Raw genomic sequence first — 25,282 nt, 5'->3', positions numbered from 1 at the left:
TTCAGGCCTACAAAATTACAACTAAATATATTTAATTGAACAAGTGATTCAGTGTCTAGCTAAAAATATCAAAATATAATGTCTAATATCAAAAATAGCTTTCAGGAAGAACTGGGCCACTTTTATGTAGGTAAACTCACAATTCATTTATTATTTCGCTTGGCTAAACTTGAACACACCACTTAAAATAGGTTTCAGTGCTAATTACAGATATGTAAATAGATATGTTTGTAATTTTTTGCATAATATTCATCACATTCTGAAAAATAGCTTTCAGACAGCAATGTTAGATGCCTCGTTGTATTTTCGCTTACAAAATCTTTAGGACACGTCCTAAGGCTTTGAAAATGCATACATCTTATGCTACTTTAGAAAATAAATATTCTCTTTCAAAAAGTATTTTTTATCTAATACTGTGTTTGATGTTACTCTCCTCAATAAGCCCAATGAAAGTCTGAAGCCTGATATTTTGGTGTGGAGGGGATGGAAAAGTCAAGTGGAACGAAGAAATGGCTAATATCCAAGTATATATTGTGAATTTTAAAGCTTAAATGGGCAAAAATTTTTCACCTTTCCAACTCTTCTTTGTGGTGCAAAATTTCAATTTGCTTTCTTGACCAACCCAAAAATAATGGTTATGCTTGGTTCACAAGCCCTCAAACAAAAGCAAAAAAGCTGGGTATTGATCTAAATACTTTAAAACGCACATAGGGCGTTCGGCGTGAAATTCAAAGCTTATTAACATGCTCGACACCTGAGACTCAAACCAAGGTGTCTATCACAAAGGGGAGCTCAAACCCATTGAGTTGAGTTGAACCTGAGGCTCAAACTAATAGCCGTAATTAGTCCTCATTTAGCCAACGTGAACTCTAAATTGTAAAACTATTATGTAGAGTCTACTGAAGTTAAATCAGTATTTGTGGTTAATTGACTGCTTGCTATCTCAGAAAGGGTTTAGGTTAGGAAAGTGAAGCTTTCAGGGATGAATCTACAAACTAAATTATGTCCCGGGAAGGTATTTTGAAGCAACTACCTCCACTCCTTCTCCCTCTAGAGGGTCCTGACCTTTAAAAATATGAGTGTTATAAAAGTGAAACCTTGCAAAATAGATCTTCTGCTTAATTGAAGTACAAAAAAATTGTTTTCAGCTTCATAACTTTGCTCAATTCCATTTTATTAGGTTTTGAAGATATGCAAATACATTTCCTGAATTTTATAAAAAACACATATGATATGACTCAAATTTCTATGACTCATAAAATTTGATATGACTCAAAATTTTACTCAAATAACAAGAATTGCATTCTCAGACCTAAAGGCAGAGAAAAAGCAACTAGGAACTGAAAATTAAGGTAAAATGTTGTTTTGTCAAAATTTCAATAGGTGACCTGTCATGTAGGCAAATTTCAGGGCCCTCTAGAGGGAGAAGGAGTGGAGGTGGGTACTTTAAAATACCTTCCCGGGACATACTTATGCCTGTAAACTCATCCCTGAAAGAACCTAACCCCTTTCCAAGATAGCAAGAAGTCAATTAACTATAAATTTACCCAAAAACCTAATCTTCCTTACTTTTAACTTTAGTTTGGAGAATTATAAGGTAATATTGGGTATCATTGTAGTCTATGGGCTTTTCTAAATTAGTAACCAAAGTTGGTAAATGTTTACTTTTGTTCCAAGTGCTCTAAAGTGCATTATACTGCACATAGCAAGATTCTGATGATTGCCTGTTATTTCTTTATCATTATTAGAGAAGTGCATCCATTTCTGGTTGACCCTCCTCCTCCAAAGGGCAAACAATGTGTAAAGTGGGCTTGATTACAGGTAACATTACCTTTAAATGAAGTTTATTAGTCCATCAGCCTGCAGGCACCAGGATGAGATCTGTATTCTATATTTATTTAATAAACCTTGTTTGAGGTTGCTTTTTTGTTTTTTTTTCTTTTTTTTAGTTTTGTCACTTTTTGTAAAAAAATATAGAATACTGACCTTACCCTGCTGCCCATGGGGCTTATGGAGTAATATGCTTTGCTCTATTGGTAATGTTATCTGTAAGCAAACCCACTTTATGCATTTTTAGTCTCATTGGAGAGGGATTTTAGAAACTAAAGAAATGGATGTGCTTCTCTAATAATGACAAAGAAACAATATACAATCATCAGAATCTTGCTATATACAGTAATACACACTTTCAAGCACTTGGAGTGAAAGTAAACATTTACTCCAAATTCTTACTTTATGAGTTGCAGAAAATTTATATCATACATATTTTCTAGGTAACTTCTGTTTTAATTCACATTTTTTCTACTTTGTTCTTTATAATTTTCAGCATCCTCTTTAGGCTATATTTTCTCACATATATATATATATAAATACATGCTGAATCTACTTTTTGACACCTTGGTGCAAATGGGCCTGAAGATTAGCTCATTCTAAAGTTATGAAGATGCATACATCCCAGAAACACTCCATATTGCTTGATGGTTCTCCTATAGAAGCACTAAGTGGATTTAAATACCTGGATGTGACTGCTGAGCATCCTGTTGAATGCTTATTTGAAATCCATGCAAGTATGTTGTGTGCTGCTGGAATATTTGCTCAGCTCAACACCTGCATCTGAAGACAAAAGAATATCCTACTTCAGATGAAAAATAAGGATATACAAATTACTAGTTTGATGAGCATTCTTATACACTTGCAGAACTTGGCTTCTGGAAGCAAGCAGCATCCAAGCTCTAAATGTATTCAATCACACCTCTATGAGGAACATCAGGAGTGTATGATATAACAATAAAGTAGGAAATGCAGACTTCTCAAACAAGTGATAACTTGAGCTTAGTATTAGAACTGTGATGAAAGAAAGATGGTGCTGGTTGTTTGACCATGTCCTGAGATTGTCTGAAATAACTCTTGTCCACAAAGACACTAAGTATACTCCCTCACCCAGGTGGTTGAAGAGAAAGGGGAGAAAAAAACATAGATAAGTGTTGTTGAAGCTGTCCTGGAACTACTTGGTGGATTCAGAAGGCAAGGAAGATGTGACAAGTCCTCAATTGAATTGATCAATTCACTCTAGAGACAGGGAGTCTTGGCATACTGCCATGAAAAGGCTGTTGAATATCAGTAGAGCTAATGTTTGGATATGCTTGTAGTTTCACTTTATGTATGAATTACTGGTAATTTGGAATGCATGACAAAATAACCTAGCTTTTTTTTTTCTATTTTAGCCTAAAAAATGACTTGTATTAACCTTCAGCTTGAGTGTATCCTCCAGAAAATCAAAGAAGCCATCCCTATCTCAAATGCATGCTCAAAAACAGAAGCTGAAGATGTAATAAGTAAGTGTTACATTTCATTTAAGATGGAAGCACTGGAGATTCTAGTTATCTTTTAAGCAGCCTTAACATTTCATTGTTGATGATTATTTAAATTGATTTTGCAAGATTAGCTTTGAATCAGAGGCTATATTTGAAATTGTCTGGGCTGTGGGATCAATTGTCTAGAATGTTCCCACAGTGGAGAGACATGGGTCTAATCTTTATCACATTTTAGGAAAATTTCTATTTTTGACAAAAAAGGTACTGCAATTCAAAGTAACTTTGTTGCTTGCATTAATAAACATCATCCAACATTTCTCTTAGCTGACTCACCTTTGCTGAATAATATTGTATGCTTCAACTATTTAAGTAGCAAAATATTGCTCAAAGATCCCTTATGATTAAGGGATACAAGTGTAAATTTGAATTTCAAAATTTTTAATGACTTGTAATGTTTTGTTCAAAATATTGCAACGACAAATTCAATAACTTGCAATAAAATTGCAAAATTCCAAATCACTATTAGAAACTAAAATTTTCAAAACAAAATTTGAATCAAGCAAAATCTAATAGTAATAAATTCCATGACGTTGACAAAGGATTAATAGCTTCATTTTACTGAATTTCCCACTGAAAATTTGATTTCAAAAACATAATCAATTCTGGAGCTCTTTAACATGTAATGACGTCTTTGCAGACATCTACATAAGCTATACCCATGTCATTCATTTATGAGCATAAACAGCTCCTCAACTTTAATGGGGATTGCTTTTTCCTTCACAGTTGTAATATTTCCATTACATCTCATCATCCAGATGACGATCATTGTCACATTCACATCATTCAGAGAATAATGGTGCTGACAATTCTGTCTCCAAAAAGTCCACCCCAAACAATGACCTTCAATAAGTTTATAGATTGATCATAATAAATCTTAAAAGGATTTGTCACCTAGAGTTTGGCAGTTTTACTTATTTCTTAAGGAACAGTCAATCCATCCATGGTAATGAAAATTAAGTAAAGAGCAACCCTTCAACTGACTTTCATAAAACTGAAAGTCACAGAAATGAAATTTTGCTGACATAGTATGCATAAATTTTTTTTTTGTGATTTGAAATATACAAAATTCATGAATTATAAATTTACTCATCATAAATAAATCGCATAAAACAATTTGAATAACTTCACAAAAAAGGTAATACTCCTAAAAAGAGGTTTTTTTGTGGTGAAAGTTACATATTTTAAGTTTCAATGTGTCTGAGAACCTTAGAATGGAAGTTTCAAACTCTTATTTATAAAAATCAAGATTTTGTAGTTATTTAAAGATTTTTTTTTCCAAGGTGTTTGCATTAAGCCATTAGTTGTAAAAGATTGAGAGATGACTAATTCATGGCAAAGCTTAAAATTCCACTGACCATTTATCCTGTAATTCTGTGTTATCAACTATTGCATAGTTGGACACCAGCTAATACAGAGAGCTATGTGGATTCTTTTTTTATAAAATGGTAAAGCCACCTAGAAAACTGTTTTTATGTCTTCAGATGAATCTGAGGGTTATTTATCTCTTGAAGTTTTTTTCTTTTGGAGCAACAAAAATCCAATATGGGTGCTATAAGGGATGGGGAGACGTTTGGTAGCTGTGAGTTGTAATGTTCATTCATCATTCAAAAGTTTGAAGTTTGAATTTGTACTTTCCAGTATAGTTAGAATACAGTTGAATTCGACTTTACTTTAAGCATAAGTGTATGCTTTCCAAACTTTTATTTAAAAAAGAAGGATAAAGCAGGCCAAAAAATCTGAAAAATTTTGTGTTTGGCTGTGAATTATAACTTATTCCATAAGAATATTTAATCATAATTGAACCACGAATGTTCTTGGACACTCTAAATGATATTCCAGGATTCAAGGGCCTTGTAGCATCAAGTAGTCTTAAGGCTAAGAACTCTAATGATTTCTAATTTTGTTCTTTATTTTAGAGTTTGAGTCAGTTTAATTTTTGTTTGAGCTGAGATGCTTGTCAAACTAGTGATGAGAATTTGGCTCCTATTCTTAAGAATTTAAGCTACTTTTCTTTGGTCATTCCTTAGGACTAATCTCTTTTTTGGCAAAATATTACAATCAAAGAATGGGACTTGAAAATGGCATGTTAACGTGATAATTATAACAGAAGCTCATACTGGATTAATATTTGTGTCTCATTTATATCTGATTTCATACAGCAGAAAATTTTAAAACAGCACAATAATCCAGTGGTAGACACAGTGCACTCAGTATAGGTAATAACAAATATAGAGATATCAAATGTCAATCATATGCTAGAAGAAGTACTAATAAATGGCACATAGAATGGGGAAGCCTCCCCAGTTTGGGATTGGATCCATCTCTTTCAAGGAAATATATTAAATCCTCAAGAAATAATACACAAAGAAAAATTAAAATCTAAGAATTTGAAGCAGTGGTTTCTGGTCACAGTGATATACCCTCAAATGCCTTGCTTCCAGTGTGTGTTAAATTGGAAGTGATAGACAAGAATCAGAAACTAGCAGCTTAATTCTTTATTTTGGAATCACTGAAGGGGAATGTTTTTTCCATCAAGGTTCAGTCAAACAGAGAAAGAAATATGCTGTCAGTTCACATCATTGACAATGGAGAAGCAGTAAAGGTTCTAATTGTCAAATCAATAGGACGTGTAAGAGTAACATACAAAAGAAGGAATGCTCTAGAAGAGCATCAAAGTACCCTTGTACTTAAATGACAAACAACTGAGAGAATATATATCGTCATGAGTCGAGATTACTGAAGTAATATGTCAGAAGAGGAACAATAGATAATCAAATAAGCGTGAAGGAGTTATGGTGTTATGGTTGTAATTCCAAGTAATTTTTTTGTCACACAGCGCGTGATGTTGTGGATGGGAAAAGGAACTTTTTGTGTGCAATCTTCTAATCCTGCAGTACTTCAAATGCCAGTGTTATGACCAAAAAAGAAAATTGAAATCAAATGAGCCAGTTTGTTTGAATTGTCTAAAAAGCACGAATCTATAAAATGCTTTCTCAAAAAAGAGATTCTACAGAAAAAGTATTTGTTTACAAATTTGCAAATTACAAGGACTCACTCCTCAATCTCGAGGGAGTAAGGTATCATAAAACAGCTAAATGGAAATGCCTTTGAAGTGGCAGAAAAATACAACATAAGCCACTAGAGAGCCAAGTTACGTACAGAAAATATACACAAGTGGTTCACAGAAATCGAATTCACCTGGCCGATCCAGTGCTTCACAGTTGTTTGTAAATCAAGAAAATAAATAACTCATCATTAGAACAGTATCCAAAACTGTTATAAAAATCCTTGTTGGATTGTTTTATCTTCAGATTTGTTAAATAGGACCAGGCTCTCCCTGCCCACTCAAGTGCAGAAACTCCGTGGATTCATCAAGGAATTAAATATAGCACCAGTCGACCGTGAGCTCGTGAGAAGCAAACGCAGTTAGAACAAAATAATACAACAAAAAATCATACTTTACCACTGTACATTTAAAAAAAAAAGTAAAGACTCATCCAAGAAACTTGGCTTAAACCTTTATAAAGATAGAGTTACATGGATTTAGTATAATAGAAAAAGGCAGAATAATAAAGAAAGGAAGAGGTGTCGTGGGTGTATAATTACTAACAAACTAAACTGGGATCCGCTTGTAGAAATGGTTCGTGTTGCCCGCTTGAAGAGACTGAATAATTTGAAGCTCCTCACTCCATCATCATGGGGATAGAGCAGTTGCACTGCAGGAATATAATATGAAGCATATTAGAGTCCAAAACTAAATATGCTTCATTGACATACGGATCTGGTGTTCATTTAATTCAAAAAGGTCAGATGTAATACAGAACACTGCTGTCAGAATTGTGTTTGAACTAAGAAAATTAACATCAAGGACAAGAAAGTTGCCTCCAACAACTTGAGGCAAGATATTCTAGGCAAATGTGTTTCAATAGCATGATAGCATGGCGAAATCCTAGGGAATCATATTGATATTTACTAGAATGCTGCGATAATTATAAAGAGTCATAATTTAAAGCAAAAAGATAGTTTAGTTAGGAACACAAGTTTCCGAGTACGGAAGTTATAAAAGTGTGAAGGATATTTGGACATTTATACAGCCAGAGTCAAAATGAAGCAATGGTACGCGCTCCAATTCTTGTCCATAACACAGAAAACATAAAAACGGAACAGTTCATACTTCTGAGTGAAGTATTGATATTCCAGGTAGAGGTAGCAGTGCTTGCTTAAATAATCATATTCTCATTATCTATAGTGGAGAAGAAATACATGTGTCTACTGATTGTAGGGTATACTGATTCTGAAAGTGGGATCTCTTCCTTCATATCATTTCAGGTAGTTTGGCATTAGTTGGGAATAGCGGAAAGCTGGTTGAAGCTGCTAATATTAATTGAATCTAAGAAAGCACCATACAATGGGCTCCATGGTATTTGGGGTTTGCAGGAAAATAAAATATGTGGCTCCATAAGGAACGTTTTGTGATTATTTTACTCAACAGCCATCAGCCCAAGCTTAATGTTCTTAAAGCTGTTCTATAAGAAAGCTTTGAGAATATGATACATTGGAATGGAAATCAATTTCTTGCTAGGAAGCTGGAGTAGAAGATTGAAAAGTCATCTGTAATAATCTAAGCAGACACCATGGACATTGACTGTTTAGATTAAGGTCGGTTCATTGTGATGCGAAGAATTATGGAGCAAGGTCTCATAATTGAGACAACAATTGTATGATTTACTTGGAGAAATAGTCAGTGGAGTATGTTATATTGGCTTGCAAGGAATATTAAGAGTAAAAAGGAAAGGTATACTCTTTCTTCAAGGGGATGCCAGAGTCTTTCAGTTTATGCTCCATCTTTGGAGGGTAAAATAATGAAGATTATTATTTGGGAATAGCGCGAATAGTGACACATTTTTAAAGGATATTAGAAAATACTTGTAGAATTTGCTAATTCAAGTGAGAAAGAAACTGTAATATAATGATTTGGTTCCATAGGTGTATATCGTAGAATCATTGAACTTGAAGTTCTTGAAAAATCCCAAGGTGTGGTTATGACAGATTGGAGCATAATCACTGTAAATTTTTGAAAAAAGAAACTCGGATTATACCTTCTTCAGAAAAAGTATTAAAGGGGCAAGTATCATAAACATATATTGAAAATTCTAGATGATGCACTTTTCGCTATCTTTAAGAGTAGTTAAGATAATGAGACTTTCGGGAATGGATCATGAGACTTTCGAGAATGGATCATGAGTCTAAATTATGGTATAGGAAGGTCTTCGAAGTGTCTAATTATACTCCTTTCTTCTCCATGGTGCACTTATTTTTGATGAACTTAAATCAACTATATATTATGAAAGTTAAACTTCATCACATAAATACACAGCTCAAGAGACCCAAGAAAATCGTTTTAGCTTTGTAGCTTTCCAAAATACTGATTTATATGGTTTTAAATATTTTTCTTTTAATTTTTAGTAAATTTGAAGGAAAAAATCTTAAATTACTTAAAATCCTGCTCAATTGTTTGAACCGAGTTTTAAGAACCTGTAGTCTAAGAAAAGTAGATTCAAACCAAAATTAAGGGCAAAATTCTTTATCGCGAAAGTTACGACAGATAGACCTGTCTTTTATTCAAACTGCATTGTTTATTATACTCAGAATTATCAGTCTTCGTTTTGATTAGCCTATTTCAGTACCTTGAGGAGCGATTTATAAATTGGTTTTATCACAGATGTTGAAATTCATTATCTTGGACGGTAATTCGGAAAAGTGAATACTTTTGCGTTAAAATCACTCATAGCAGCAATTAATACGTTTCTCGCCAAATAATTGTAGTTGGAAGGAAAAATTGGATTTGTGTGGTCACCGGGAAAAATGTATATTTTAGGATTCCATAAGATATTCTTTTGTTGTTTGTTTAAAGTTTTGCCTTTTCTCCTGGATGGTGCTCAACCCTGTAAAATTTGCCGCCTATGCGCGCACTGGGCATGGGGCTAGGGAATTTCCCACATCCTCATTTCGGGAAGCTCATAGGATTGTCTAAAAAGTTTAACCCCCCCCCTAAAAGATTTACCAGTTTTTTTTTAATATTCCTCTTATAGAAAGAGTAGGTAAATCCTTCCTAAATCTCAAGACACTCTTGTTTTCAACGCACTTGGGAGAAATCAGACTTGTTTCTTGGGGTTTTCGGTTATATTTCATTTAATCACTTGGAAAATGTGGGTCTACTAAACATTATATCATATACTTGGAGCACTATGCCTGTCAGGGACTGAAGCGCTGTTATGGTGCCATTCATCGTCCATTTCAGTTACTCTTTTTCCATTACGACGTACTTGCCTGTGGCGATTCCTCTATGATTAGTCTCGCTCTCTAATTTGATTTAATCCTAATATTCTCCAACTATTTTGCCCAATAAGTGGAATAAGTGAGTTCAGCTTGTCTGTTGAACAGCCAGAATTAGTTTTCTTAGATGAAAAAGTGGCTGATGGTGCTTGTCAATGATTGTTTGAAAAAAAGAAAGAAACTGAACAGCTAATATTGGTTTTCTTTTACCATATTACCTGTTCAATACATTTTGATACTTCTTGTCATTAATTCCGGTTAATTAATGTAATCCCCATTCCTGCCAAGTTTATTCATTTGCAAATTTTTGTTATGAACCACTTTAAGGCTTAGCCTGTTTGGTAATTTCATTTTATGTATTTGTTGAAAGCCAAGATTTTCTTTGACATGATAGAACATGTCATGACATTTTCAAATCATGTTTACACCTTGACATGATTTAACATGTCAAGGTAATTGTGAAAGTTCACTTTTCTCAATGCTCACAATATCTTGTAACGTGAAAAAAGAGTTAACATTATGGTAGCTATTTAAGGGAACAAGTTGTGATTAAATGAGCTCTCAGTGTGGATAGCTCTTAAACGAGCGATAGTGTGGTTTGAAGGCTTGGGTGGTTTCGACGCATTTACAGCTTATTAACAAACATACATTGCTTGAACGAGAACGGCTTTATTCCCAAAGTCTCTATGCTGAAATGTTTGCAATTTTCTTTTCACTTAGGGGGATTTTCATCCAAGGGGGATGGGTCATAAATAAGAACATAATTTCTTATGCCCTTTTTTCAAACTTTCATGAGGAGCCTTCCAGTCAATCGTAGGAAAGTGGAGTTCCCCCCACCCCTTGTCTGCGTATAAATATACTCACGAGATAACCACATAGAATGCCAAATTTAACCAGTATGAGAAAAATCTTACCGTCTTAGAAGTCTTCTTTCCAAAAACAAAACTAAAAAGTCCTCTTTTTTGTTTCTGTGGCGGTGGTGGTTGAATGGCAACTGATGAACAGCAATTATTGTCCATGTGTTTGCCCAAGTCATGAAAACAGTATTCTTGATAAAGAAAGCTTCAGAGATACGAATGTATAAAATACCAAAGAGATATTTGGCAAAATACATAAGAGAGATATTTAACAACCAAACTTCTCAAAAAAAGTTATTCTATCTTTTAGATAGAATATTAGATAGGGGGGTGCGGACAGCAATTATTGTCCATGTGTTATCTCAAGTCACGAAAACAGTATTCTTGATAAAGAAAGCTTCAGAGATACGAATGTATAAAATACCAAAGAGATATTTGGGAAAATACATAAGGGAGATATTTAACAACCAAACTTCTCAAAAAAAGTTATTCTATCTTTTTAGAAAAAAAAGAAGCCTGTGATGGTATCCAAATTACACCCCTTAGTTGTCAATAGTGAATAGAACGAAGTTTAGTAGACTAAGACTTTAGTTCCTTTGTTAGCATAAAATGTGAGTTTGGCAATCAAAGAAGCAAGAATTTTGTAGTTAAATGAAAAAAAGAGGAGACAAATGGGGCTTATGAGCAATTCATGCTGTCTCACCCTGTCTTGAAAAGTCTTATTTAAAGAAATCTAAGATATGATCATGATAATTTTCATTAATGATCAAAAAGTGATCAATGCCGCGAAGTTTGATAGATCGCCTACGGCTGACCGAATCCCTAATGTATCATGGATCAATCATTATAGTAACATTTTCGATACAGTGATATATACGGTTCATTTTCGTTTTGCCAAGCTCTGTTCTAATCTGTTGCCTAACAAAATCATTCAAGGTCATGTACCTCCCGTTAGTGTTGACCGTGTTAAAAGAAGTGTAGAGAGACTTAAATCGAAATCTTATGATATACTTATGATATAGACGGGATCAGTGCTTTTCACCTCAACACCGATTCGGAGGAATTAGTTTATCACTTGCAGTTACTTTTTCAGATGTGTTTATGCTCTTCTTTAGTCCCTGATTCTTTTTTAGTTGGTAACATTACGTCAATTTTGAAACGCGGTAAGGACCCAACTAGTTGCGCTTCGTATAGGCCTATTACGGTTGCTTGTACTTTAAGTAAAGTATTTGAATATGTTTTGCTCCCTGATCTCCTGTCTAATGTAGATTATATGTCTAATCAGTTTGGCTTTAAGCCGTATATAGGATGCCAACATGCTCATCGTGCTATAGTTTCGCTATTACTTGAAGCGCATAAAAATGGTTTTGAGGTTCATTTTTGTGCACTCGATGTTTCAAAAGCTTTTGATTCAATTTGTCATAGCCAACTTTGGTATTCTTTAATCCAACTTGGTGCAAATGTGTCTATTATATCAACTCTTCGTTTTTGGTATGCTAATTCATATGTTCGACTCAAGTCAGGTGACACCTACGTTGGTAATATCCCCATCCGTTCTGGTCTTAGGCAAGGAGGAGTCTTATCCCCTTATCTTTTTAATGCTTGTCTTTATTCTGTTTTGCCACGTATTAATCCATCATGTTTTTTAGGCCTAACTAATCTTTCGTACATTGCATATGCAGATGATTTACTTTTGATCAGCCGCACTAAATCTAGCCTAATTAAGTCGACCCAGCTTGTTTCTAAGTCTTTTGAGGAAATCGGCCTCAAACTTAATACTGAAAAATGTGAATATTTAGTTTTTAATGCTAAGCATCAAAGTAGTGATCTTGATTGTGGTTATTTTTCAGTTAAGCTCGTTTCTTCGATTCGGTGGCTTGGTATTAATATTTGTTCATCTTTATCAGCTTTTCGATCCTGTGGGCTAAATGATATTAAAAGTAAACTTAAAAAAGGGTACGCGAAAATTGTCCCGAACCGAGGCAGATTTTCACGAAAGGCTTTATCCAGACTTTATTCTACATATTGCGATCATTCTATATTGTTTCTTTCCGGTTTGCGCCCGTTGTTTAATAATCAAGATTTGCAGGGCATAAGAGTTATGTATTTTCGTTATTGTAAATATTTATTGTATCTGCCGCGTTCTTATAGAAATCAGAAGATTATCAGAAAGTTTTGTGCCACTGATATTATTTTCGTTTATAAAAAACTCTATGCTAGATTAGGTGCTGAGGCCTGTCAACGCTTGGGCCCTTACCACCCTTTGATTAGACTGTATTAATTGTATTGTTTGTGTTATTTCGTTTTTCTTTCCTTGATGTTTTTACTCCGCTTAATTTGTCAAAACAAGCGGGTAACAAATAAATTATTAATTATTATTATTATTAAGGACATCGTGCAGGGACTTAAGATTTGGCTGATTTTTGTTATTCATTTTTTTTTGTGCAAGCAATTTCTTTTTACTAAAGAATATAATAAAATTAGTTGACTCGTGTCTAAAGGGAGCGCATTTACAAGCCGGAAATAAAAAACTGCAACTTATATGTATGAAGGCTATGCTGCTATTACTGTTTCCATTTGAAATTGTGTTTTTTTTCTTCTTAGAAAAATGTCAGTTAATTTAGATGGCAACATACATGAGGACTTCTGACTTCTGGGACGTGATTTTGCCTTTTCTGAAACTAAAGGATTTTATAGCAAATGCTTTTATAAATTGTTAGAAATCTTTGCCTCTGGGACGGTAAAATCAATGATAAATGGCCGCTAATGACAAAAGGCAATCATTGGACATGTATATAAATTCAATTGGATGTGGTTTTCTACTTTTTTTTTGTCAGTAAGTCTTCTGTATGAAAGATGCCATGAAGATAATTTTTATTTATAACTTTTGCAGAATTGCTGGTTTCCCAACATGGATTGCTGAGAACCCCACCGTATGAACTGCGCCATAAGATCTTAAATATTTTCAGAGCAGGTTTTTCTAGTAACAACAAGTTGTTGATGGAGTGGAGTGCTTCTGGAACACTGGTATTACATTTTCTTTTTAAAACTAGTCATGATATTTAAGAAGTATTATGTGCATTACGAAGCAGTTAGATGTGTGGAAGTAGGTTTGACACTTTCGGCACTTTTGACTGTAATTACGGCTTTAAATCGAAATTTAGAAAATGTATATTGAAGCACGGTTTCTTCCCTCAGGCCTTGCCTCACAGGCATGAGTGTAGAATGACGCTACCTTTTTTTTAGTTTGGCCCTGGAGACTGAGGCTTTGTAAATTAGGTTTCAAATAGCTCTTAATTGGTTGGCTATTCAAGATTTTTACTTTATTTTGACAAATTTTCCAAAATTTTTGGTATGTGATGCATGGCAGATCGCCCTGTGACACTCCGTAGATTCTGACGTGCTCTTGAAGAGCCTATTTTATTATTCATGTATAGATTGTTATCTATTAAAATTTCCACATCAACAGTGGCAAAGGTAACCTTGGGCTCTAATTTCAGGTATTTATAATAAAAAAAAAGATATAGGGTGACATATATCTTTATCTAGTTAACCAGCGTCCTTTATAATTCGTCTCTTTGTAGCGATCTCCCTTTGACTGTTTTTGTGGCTTTAATAGCGTGAGTCTATGCAGATATCAGAATGTGTTGAAGTACATATATTAAACTGCGTATTTTTCAGGGGAAAGGGGGACGTTTTGGTGGGAACAGGAATCTAAAACAAAGCCAAAAATTTCTAAGTTGTCAAAACATCTTTTATAAATATGTGGTTAACATAAATCACCTCAGCTATTAAACATAGCTTAAAAAATTAGCTACTTTTGGTAGTTATCTCTTTTCAGTAATTACCATGAAATTGTTTTCGCATGAACTTTTACTATGAACCGACATAACAGTTAGTTTTACTTAATCGACTCCAAAGGAGAATTTTTTTCCTGCTAAACAGTTTTTTTTAAAATTTTGCTATACTTTGAAGATTTGAGTTTACGTTTTAAGAAGTAAATTAGTGATGCTACAAGTTACTCAACCGACAGATTTTTTTTCTTTTTTATACAAATTGTTAGGCTCTTCAAAGGATGGTGCTAACACTGGTGCTTGGAGACGAGCTAAATAATCTCCTACCGCTTGAATGGTACTTATAACATTGAAATGGATGACCCCTTTGGACAAATTATATCCCTAGTTAATTCCTGATGATTACATATTAGCCATTAGAACAAATGTTTAATTAAGTTTAACAAACATTTTTAGAACTTAACTCTTCTTAATCTATTTTGTGAGTCACTGCTCTTCCTGTAATATTGCTTTACAGCGAATAATTTGATTAATAGTTTTTCCTTATAGCCTCTTCCACTTTAATCGTCCAAAATTCCGTATTTTTAATAAAATCGCTTTACTACTGATTTGCATACTTCCGTAGACATACTTCAAAGCTTATAAGGGAACCTTTTTGCTTGAATATGCTGTTAGTTCTTGTTGATAAATATATATCAAGTAAAATGCTGTATTTATGTTGTATAATTACGCTAAATAAATTCCCATGTAATATCTGAATTTCAGATACCAGATGGAAGCGGAAAACGCCTATTTCTGCTGCAAAAGGACTTAAGTTGTTGCATTTCGCTTATGAAAACTGATTTTGTTTGTTTTGTTTTGGCAAGCAAGAGTTTTAAGTTTGGGATATAGTTGCCTATGTTCTATTTTCTATAGCCATCTAGGCTCCAGGTATCTCGCTTCAGAATCTTGGTTTATTCCCTGTAATCAGCTAAAAGAAAAACCAAAGACGAGCAGAAATAAAGAAAAATGATAATTCTAGAGAAAACAAATATAAATCACTATCAATAAACATAGAAACCAAAAATGAATAGAAATTACAATAAATAATCAAGTCAAACTTAAAAAGCCCAGGAATTGAATAACGCATGTGTGCTTCTAAATTTTTGTACCTTGTGTCTTTTTACTTATTTTTTCAGTAGCAGAAATAAAACAACTCTACTGAATTTTCCACCGGTACTTAGAGTCTGTTTTTGACCTCTCAACTTGGATAAGTAATTCTTGGGCCAATAGGTGATACCTATTATCAATGCTGCCGTTAACATATGCATTGAAGCATATAACGACCGTATATGTAAGTACCCATGTGCTCTGTTTTAGAGTATGATTATATTAAGTGTTTTGCATTAATTTTATGATTGTACTATCTTTTTTAGCTTCGCTTTAATTTTATTGTCCATTTCCCTCCCTTTTCTCTTTTTAAAGAGAATAGCGTTTCTTTTTACCACCTCTTTTAATCTGTAAAATTTAATTGGTAAACCTAGCTGCCAAACTCTAATATTTGGAAAGATTAAATTGAGAATATCCGCCCGGAAGATCCAATAATAGAATTATATCAACCTATGAATTTACATTTCCAGTTCAGCTCCAGAATTCCGCTTGTCTAAGGTCTTTAAACTACACTAAGAATCTTTTTTATTTCCTTTCGACTTTATCGTTTGCTGTTTTTAAAGTTTTATGTTTTATTCTTGCTATTACTTTTTTGGTTCCATTAGAACTGTTTTAGTTTTTGTTGAGCGATTAGAATAAATTCCTATAAATCCCTGAACTCTTTTCTAATCTTGTTTTTTTTCTACTCTTTTTTTCTTTATAGCCAGTTTGCCAAATACCCAAACCTAGGTCGGATATACGAATTACAATAACCACTATCTACGCTTAACTGGCAAAAATACGCTTATTAATAGGTTGGCAAAGAGAGGAAGGAAACAATATTGTGTGTGCATCTCAACATCTTTCTGTTTCTTTTGATTTAGAATCTTTTTTTTTCAGGCACTGCTGAAAGACAACAGATTTTATGTTAGCGATTTTGACCCAGTTGATGATGATGAATTTTGGTTGACGAGTCAAATTGTGAGCATGGTGAGCTCCGCACAAAGACAAAATATTGACATTTTTCAAAATGGAATTTTTAGAGTGAGTTTCAAGTTGGCCTTTATTCAAAGAAATTAAAAGCTTAAATGTATAAAATAATAACAATAAAACTTTTTCTTGAAATACGAATCTGAAGGTATGACGAATATCATATCAAACATTACCCGAGTCCCGCCAACAGATAAATTATGGATTAGATGATTTGCAAAAATTCTGAAAAAAATTAGAATGCTAATCTTCGAAAAACTGAAAATTGAAAAGTCAGATAAAAGTGAATTCTTAATAAACAGCAGAATTGCATGCCATCTATATTAAAGGAGATATACCAAGCACGTATCTCTGTTTTGCATCTTTCAATAAATGATTGCTTTCCAATCCGTGCCTTTTTTCTGGTTAAGCAAAGCAGCATTAGCCACATCAAACCTTGTGCTTGCTAAATTTGCAGTTTCTGATGCGTAATTTTTTGAATATATGTGATCCCATTTTCCAAAGCTTTTCCTGAAGTATTTGCTGTATGTTCAAGATAGATTACTTGAGGGATTTATTTTTTAAAGAGAAACAACAATTACATTGAATTGTCAGTTTTGGACTATAAATATTTTGCGATCTATTACCCAACACTTGGCTAGCTCTCGCATCCAATACTGTCATATTTTGTGGTTTTCCTTTAAATAGAAGACATACACAAATGAATATATTTTGATTGTATTTGTTCTGTATTTTTTAAAAGCAGGGGAATAAGGCATATTTTTTTTTAATTCTATACTAATTCAGACTGCTGGTACAGTTATAAGGAGAGGAAATGGTCCAGGGCTATTTAGTCTGAAATAGGGGCTTGGGCTCAATTATGTCCAAGTGATCTCCATTTTCTTTTTAAATGGTTATTACGAGCTACCCACTTAATGCAAAAAAAAGTGAAATTGCATTTTCTTCAAAAGCGAAATATGATTCTAAATAGTTGATTTAGAGATGGAAGGTCAAGCCCTGTTATAGTCTTTAGAAACTATATTTTAGATCAGATCTTTGCATTTTAGGCTTTCTAGTTTTACTATCTAATGTTCTACTGCTATATTCTAATGTTGAATCTTTCTAATATTTTCCAATGTCTTTTTGTTAAATTCTCCATGGATGAGGGAGGGGCTTTCCGGGTAGTTCTAAGGAGCTCACCAGTCCCCTTTGCGTCTTTTAGGCTGAGGTACGAATGCAGTAACTTAGGATAAGGGAGGGAGAGAGGTAGAAAGGGAGATTTTTATAGTAGTGGAGTAAAATGTAATAGTTGGGCTTCTTTTTTTTTGGAAAGGAGACGGGAAGTTGACACTCTTATGCTCAAATTTGTATACCTTTTTAATACAGTTCTTTTTTTGCCTTTAATCTTAATAGAATTCTTACGTTAGAGTTGCCAAACCGTTTATAAGATGCTAATGCTAGCAGGTATGTCACTAGCGTTATTCAAAAACCGTTAAGAAAGTCGATTTTTTTTTTAGACGGAACGGGAAGTTGACTCTCTAATGCTCAAGGGCGCCGGCAGAAAATTTTCCAGGGAGGTGGGGGCAAACGCCAAAATATTGGTGATGGTTGGGTGATAGGGAATATATTTCAGGAAATTTGTTCGTAGCAAAATGTTTATTTTTAAATACTTTTAAGGAAAAACTCAAATAAAAAAGTAATTAAATTGTATGCAAAATGAAACAAAATATAGTAAATTTTAAACGACAAGGATTCCTGGTAAAACGATCAATTTATTTCATCAATAATATATTTAATTATTATGCATTTAATGTTGAAAGAAAATCAAACTCAATCTAAAATTACAGAAAGATTTCTGTAGAATTACAGAAAGATTTCGCCTTAGAATAGTTTACAGAAGGAGTAGAGATGCTCAAAAATAATATTGAGCCGACCCGGCTGAACACTCGCCGAAACTTTAAAAAACGGATTTTTGATACCAATAGATTTATCAAAAGAATTGACTTAATATGCCGATTCCAAATATACAAGTTTCATTAAGTTTAATCTTAACCATCAAAAGCTTCGAGTCTGAGAAAATTTGTCTAATTTTCGGAAAAAGGAGGAAAGAATCGCTTAAAGTCATAGAATTTTAATGAAATGCACACTATCGCATTCAGCGCATGAAAGAACCCCGCTGTAGAGATGTCAAGCTTATATCTACAAAAATGTGGAATTTTGTTATTTTTGCCAGAAGAAAGAACGTGGATCCGTGTCCCTTGTTTCTTTGTTTTCTTGTTGTTTTTTTCAATGGTGATTTTATCGGCCCTAAGACGTCGAGAAAGGACCCATTCTGATGGAAATGAAAAGTACTAGTGCCCCTTTCAAGTTAAAAAAAAAAATGGAGGGCAACGAGGCCCCCTCTCACGTCAGTTTTTTCCCAAAATCACCCGATCAAAATTTTTAGAGTGTTTTTCTTCAGCACAGTTGAAAAGCCTAGTAACTAGGCCTTTAAAGATGAAATGACCCCCTACAGCCCCTGGAGAAAGGTTTTTAAGTTATAAAATTTACCCATTGTGTTATTGGGAAGTATGCATACATTCGTCGGGTAAGGAGGGAAGGACGAATTTTCTGCTGGGAAGGTTTTGCACGGGGATGATTTTCCATGGAGAGGGAAGTTTCCAGGGGTTGAACTTTTCACGGGAAGTTTTACACTGGGTGAATTTGCTAGAATTCCTTTGCGAAATTTCTTTATATGTCTTGCTTTGTCTTTAACGATTCAACTTTGGGTATGGAGATGTTAAGGGTAATTGTCCGGGGTAATAGAACATTTCTCCCCCTCGAACTTAAATCCTGTATATATTCAGACATTAAAAAAAATAGAATGGCGAAAGAAAAACAACACTTAAACTTACCGCCCAGCTGTCAAATTAACCCTCTTTGTTTTTATTGTCCTATTTCCATAGAAAGGGAAGATTCCAGGGGGTGAATTTTTCAAGTGGAGTTTTAACACTGGGTGAATTTGCCAGAATTCCTAATACAAAATTTCTTTATATGTCTTGCTTTCTCTTTACTGATTCAGCTTTAGGCGTGGAAATGTTAAGGGTAATTATCCGGGATAAATTTCCACCAGTATTGAATGACCCAGAGGATATTTCTTTTGGGAGCGGGATTTTTCCGTGGAGATGGAGCCAGATATCCTGGTGCTATTTAAAAAAGAATAGAAATTAAATAAAAAAAAACATTTTTTTTTTCAACTGAAAGTGAAGAGCAACATGAAAACTTAAAAAAGAACAGAAATTAATACGTACATTAGGGGGGTTGCCCCTTCTCAACACCTTGCTCTTTACGCTAAAGTTTAAATTTTGTCCCAATTCTTTGAAAACAACTTCTGAAGCACAAGGGTGGTTTAATTTGAACAATAAATAACTGTTTTTAGTGTGCCAAATAACTGTAGCGTGAAGAGCGAGATATTGAGGACGGGGGAAACCCTTTCATACACGTAATAATTTCTGTTCGTTTTAAGTTTTAATGTTGCTCATTACTTTCAGTTGAAAAAACTTGTTTTTTTTTCTTATTTAATGAAGTTTAGAGACGAACATTTTTCTAAAGGCAATGGAAAAAGCATGTCAATTAAAGTACAAGTATTAAAAATGAAAAAAGTAATTAATTACAAAAAATACACAAAACAATAGCCTACTTACAAAAACTAAGATATAAAATTTCCAGCATTCAGTTTTGTTGAGCAATGCCAAACCGTTGGATAAATATTTTATAGCAATATTGACAGTTCTGAACCTACTTATCAAACACCAAAATATTTAATGCCTTTAGACTCAATTGTTTATAAAAAGTAACGCATTATCAAAGTAGTTTGTTAAAAGTAAAACATTAAAACTAATATTAAGAAAATCAAATACAAATTTTTAATTCAATATTCTTAATTTAATTTTGACTACTAAAAACCAATATATTCGGCACCCTTATACTTCATAAATGTAAAATATTAAATCTTTTCTCAAAGTGACTACTAGACAAATACAATTACTCCTGGAAAAAAAGTGATAATAAAAAACAAAAAATCGTATTCGTTCAGAAGGAAAACACAAAAATTCCCAGCATTCCGTTCAGGAGAAACATTTCTGATTATAGTGACCTCATAGATCAGCTCGTGGGTACTCTTGCAATGCAAGCAAAAAATGACGGCACATTTTTTACCGAAATTGCCCCTTATTAAATTGTTTCCCATAGTTATACGAACTTTCTGGTGTACTAATAACTGCACTAATTACTAATAAACACATACATATTTAGAATCATGGTAAAAAGCTGATTGTTTGATTGAATGTTATCACTAGTTAGGTTTTTATACTTTCGTTATTGACAAGGCTCGTTATTTACGATCCTCCAACCAAATCATATAGAAAAACTGTTTGTGGAAAACTGGAATGGGGTCATACAGTCATAAATTAGAACTTAAATTTTCTTTAATAAGGGTCAAAACCTATTGGCAGGCAGCCAATAATGGGGCAGCACACATTTTTTTCTATGATTTTTCCCTATTCTGCCCATTTTCCCTTGGTTTCCTTATAATTAATTTATAGTCCCAAATTTCCAGAGAAGGAGGCGTGGTTCCCCACTGCCCCGCCCCTTGCGGGTGCCCATGCTTATGCTTAAGTTTATTTACCCATTTTTATGGCACTTGGTATTAACCTAGTGACATATAGCAATCGCCAATTCTGTCGGTCTGTCGGTCCAGGTTTTGCTACTTTAGGCACTTCCAGGTAAGCTAGGACGATGAAATTTGGCGGGTTAGCTTAAATTAGCTTAAATTAGAAATAGTCGTTTTCCCAATTTGACCATCTGGAGGGGGGAGTGGGGGGCCGGTTAATTCGGAAGAAATAGAAAAATAGAAGTATTTTTAACTTACGAACTGTTGATCAGATCTTAATGAAATTTGATGTTTGGAAGGATATCGTGTCTCAGAGCTGTTATTTTAAATCCCGACCGGATCTGGTGACATTGGGGGGTTATGGGAGGGGGAAACCTAAAATCTTGGAAAACACTTAGAGTGAAGGGATCGGGATGAAACTTGGTGGGAAAAATAAGCACTAGTCCTAGATACATGTTTGACATAACCGGAACGGATCCGCTCTTTTTGGGGTGGTTGGGGGGGGGGGTAATTCTGAAAAATTAGAAAAAATGAGGTATTTTTAACTTACGAACGGGTTATCGGATCTCAATGAAATTTAATATTTAGAAGGATTTCGTGTCTCAGAGCTGTTATTTTAAACCTGACCGGATCTGGTGACATTTGGGGGGGGGGGGAGTTGGGATGGGGAAACCTAAAACTTGGAAAACACTTAGAGTGGAGGGATCGGGATGAAACTTACTGGGAAAAATAAGTACAAGTCCTAGATACATGATTGACATAACCAGAACGGATCCGCTCTCTTTGGGGTAGTTGGGGGAGGGGTTAATTCTGAGAAATAGAAAAAATGAGGTATTTTTAACTTACGAACGGGTGATCGGATCTCAATGAAATTTGATATTTAGAAGGATATCGTGTCTCAAAGCTCTTATTTTAAATCCTGACTGGATCTGGTGACATTGGGGGAAGTTTGGGGTGGGGAACCTAAAATAATGGAAAACGCTTAGATAGGAAGGATCGGGATGAAACTTGGTGGGAAAAATAAGAGCAGAAGTCTTACATACGTGATTTACATAATTTGAACGGATCCGCTCTATTGGGGGGGGGGGGGGGCTAATTCTGAACAAAATGACATATTTTTAACTTGCGAAGGAGTGATCGGATCTTCATGAAACTTCATATTTAGAAGGATCTCGTAACTCAGATCTCTTATTTCAAATCTCAACCGGATCCAGCATAATCGGGGGGGGGGGCAGTTGGGGGGACCGGAAATCTTAGAAAATACTTAAAGCGGTGAGATCAGGATGAAACTGGATGGGAAGAATAAAGACCTGTCTAAGATACGTGACTGACATAACCGGACCAGATCTGCTCTCTTTGGGGTAGTTGGGGGGTGAGGGGGTAATTGTGAAAAACTAAAAAAATCAGGTATTTTTAACTTACGAACGGGTGATCGGATCTCAATGAAATTTGATATTTAGAAGGATATCGTGTCTCAAAGCTCTTTTTTTAAGTCTCGAACGGATCTCGTGACATTGGGGGAAGTTTGGGGTGGGGGAACCTAAAATGATGGAAAACGCATAGATTGGAGGAATCAGGATGAAACTTGGTGGGAAAAATAAGCAGAAGTTTTATATACGTGATTTACATAATTGGAACGGATCCGCTCTATTGGGGGGGGGGGGGTTAATTCTGAAAAATTTGAAAAAATGACGTATTTTCAACTTACGAAGGAGTGATCGGATCTTAATGAAACTTCATATTTAGAAGGACGTCGTAACTCAGATCTCTTATTTTAAATCTTAACCGGATCCAGAATTGGGGGGGAGGCAGTTGGGGGGTACCGGAAATCTTTGAAGATATTTAATTCGGTGAGATCAGGATGAAACTGGATGGGAAGAATAAAAACCTGTCTAAGATACGTGACTGACATAACCGGACCGGATGTGCCCTCTTTGGTGGAGTTGAGGGGGGTAATTTTGAAAATTGAGGCATTTGTAAATTACGAAAGGGTGACACATCTTAATGAAATCTGATATTTAGAAGGATCGTGTGCTTTAAAGCTCTAATTTTAAATTCCGACCAGATCCTGTGACGTTGGGGGGATTGGAGGGGGAAACCGGAATTCTTGGAAAACGTGAAAATTGGGGTATTTTTATCTTACGAATAGGTGATCGGATCTTAATGAAATTTGATAATTAGAAGGAATTCATGTCTCAGAGCTCTTACTTCAAATTCTGACCAGATCTTTTGACATTGGGGGGAGTTGGAGGGGGAAATCTTGGAAAACACTTTAAGTGGAGGGATCGGGATGAAGCTTGGTGGATAGAATGTGCAAATGTCCTTGATACGTGATTGACGGAACCGTACTGGTTTCGCTCTCTTTGGGGGACTTGGGTGGAGGGGTTCAAGGATTTGGCGAGTTTAGTGCTTTTGGACGTGCTAGGACGATGAAAATTGGTAGGTGTGTCAGGGAGCTGCACAGATTGACTTGATAAAGTCGTTTTCCCAGATTCGACCATCTGGGGGGCTAAAGGGAGAGGAAAAATTAGAAAAAATTAGGTATTTATACCATACGAGTGGGTGATCGGATCTTAATGAATTTTGATATTTAGGAGGACATCGTGACTCAGAGCTCTTATTTTGAATCCTCACCGGCATTAAGCCTCTTATTTTCCTTTTAAATCAATCTATTGATTCATAGAATTTTGTTATAGCTCATACCATATGATGTCTTGGCTCTTAGCTATTCATGCCTCGTCACAAGTGCCATATGAGCTCTTAGCTCTTGTTAACCGAAGCTTTTACTTGTTGCAAACCTACTAGCTTATCAGAGGGCTTATCAGGATAGGTAAATCTGACCAAATGTAATTACGGAAAAGAAAATAAGTAATTTATCTGAAAATGAAAAGAAACAGGGAAGGAGCCCCGACAGGGACGCCTGTTTTTTTTCAGTTTTTTCTCCCAGGGTTGATTTTATCGACTAGGGGTTATAGATTATAAGGAGATAGCTCATTCAAACGAAATTTGTATTTTGCTCTTCTTAAATAGCAAATGGGATTAAATACCAAATAGCAGTAGGGATGGTGGCACAGCAAAGTGATGATTTCTGACACTTTTCCCGTAAATTAACAATTTTGGCCAGAATAGACCGAAAATGTTATTGATGGAAAATTTGTAGATTGCCAGATGTCTTCGAATTAGTGAAAAGCGCAAGTAGCTTTCCAATTTCATGGCCATAATGGGTCAAGGTGGTGCCGTCGCCTCTAAAAATTTGGCAGTTGATGAAAGTGAATTTTTATCGTAGATCGTTTATCTAGTAGAACTAAAGGCTATAGAGGTTTGAAGCGATCCGCACTAGTTGTTAGGGTGGAGGTAACTGAGTTTTTTCAGGGAGCGAAGGGTATTTGAACTCTCAAAAGTATATATTTGGTCCACACTTCTAAATTTTCAATGATAGGTGATTCAAATAAGTATGGAGAGGCTATACAATCCTGGATTTTCTTTCCTATAGAGAAATTTATTTGGACTAAGGGAAAACTTTGGATGCTGTGGAGATGAGAGATTCCCTCCTGTAGCAGAAGCTTTAGTTTTCAAATATTGAAGTGTTGTGATAAAAATTTAAGCACCCTAGTTCAATATCAGTCTGATAAAAATTGTAATTTTTTTTTTATCATAATGCTTCAAAAATGGAAGAGAGAGCTTATTTATTTGTGTTTCGTTAAACAATGAAATTCTTAGTTTGTAAAGGTGATTAGTGGATAAAATACTTGCAATCACCAATTGGTTACATTTTTACTATTTTAAAGTTTCAGCAAAGTAATGGTCAAACATTATTGTAAAAAAGGAGGTATATTTCTAGAGAAAATATGCTGATTTTAGTTTCAACGTTGTTCTTTACTTCAGTTAAAAAAAAAAAAAAATAATCGGGGGCTCAGTATTTACCTATTTAGAAATAGTTGTGTTGTGAAAGCAACACTTTGGTTTTGTCGTGTTTTTTTTTTTTCTAGGACCTGGATTTCAGCTTATTCCTAGAAAGTGGTAAGGGTCTAACCTCTGCGGTTTTTACGGAAAGTGTGGACCTTAGGCCGGATTGATGAATATGACTTTGTATTTTGGAAAGCTTCGTAGAACTCTTGCCTGGGCCTATTGTTTCAATCCATTTCTGTTCGTGATTTCAACTGAGTTTATCAT

General features: G+C 34.6%; 1 protein-coding gene across 6 annotated transcripts in view; it reads left to right on the top strand.

Annotated features, from left to right (window-relative positions):
* Positions 1–703: 703 nt before the first annotated feature.
* LOC136026702 (brefeldin A-inhibited guanine nucleotide-exchange protein 3-like) overlaps positions 704–25,282 on the top strand; it is a 197,688-nt gene continuing 173,109 nt past the window's right edge. For 5 of the 6 annotated variants that reach the window (XM_065703456.1, XM_065703458.1, XM_065703461.1 and 2 more), the window contains exons 1-4: positions 704–838; positions 3,225–3,335; positions 13,461–13,594; positions 16,390–16,533. The gene's annotated coding sequence lies outside the window, so the exon portion shown is untranslated. The remainder of the gene's footprint in view (positions 839–3,224; positions 3,336–13,460; positions 13,595–16,389; positions 16,534–25,282) is intronic. The other variant, XM_065703457.1, reaches the window with a different exon arrangement.

This window comes from Artemia franciscana, chromosome 4 (genome assembly GCF_032884065.1).
Source record: "Artemia franciscana chromosome 4, ASM3288406v1, whole genome shotgun sequence".
In the NCBI taxonomy this organism is placed as follows: domain Eukaryota; kingdom Metazoa; phylum Arthropoda; class Branchiopoda; order Anostraca; family Artemiidae; genus Artemia; species Artemia franciscana.
Note: the sequence above shows the minus strand (reverse complement) of the source record. Positions and strands in the feature narration are given on the sequence as shown.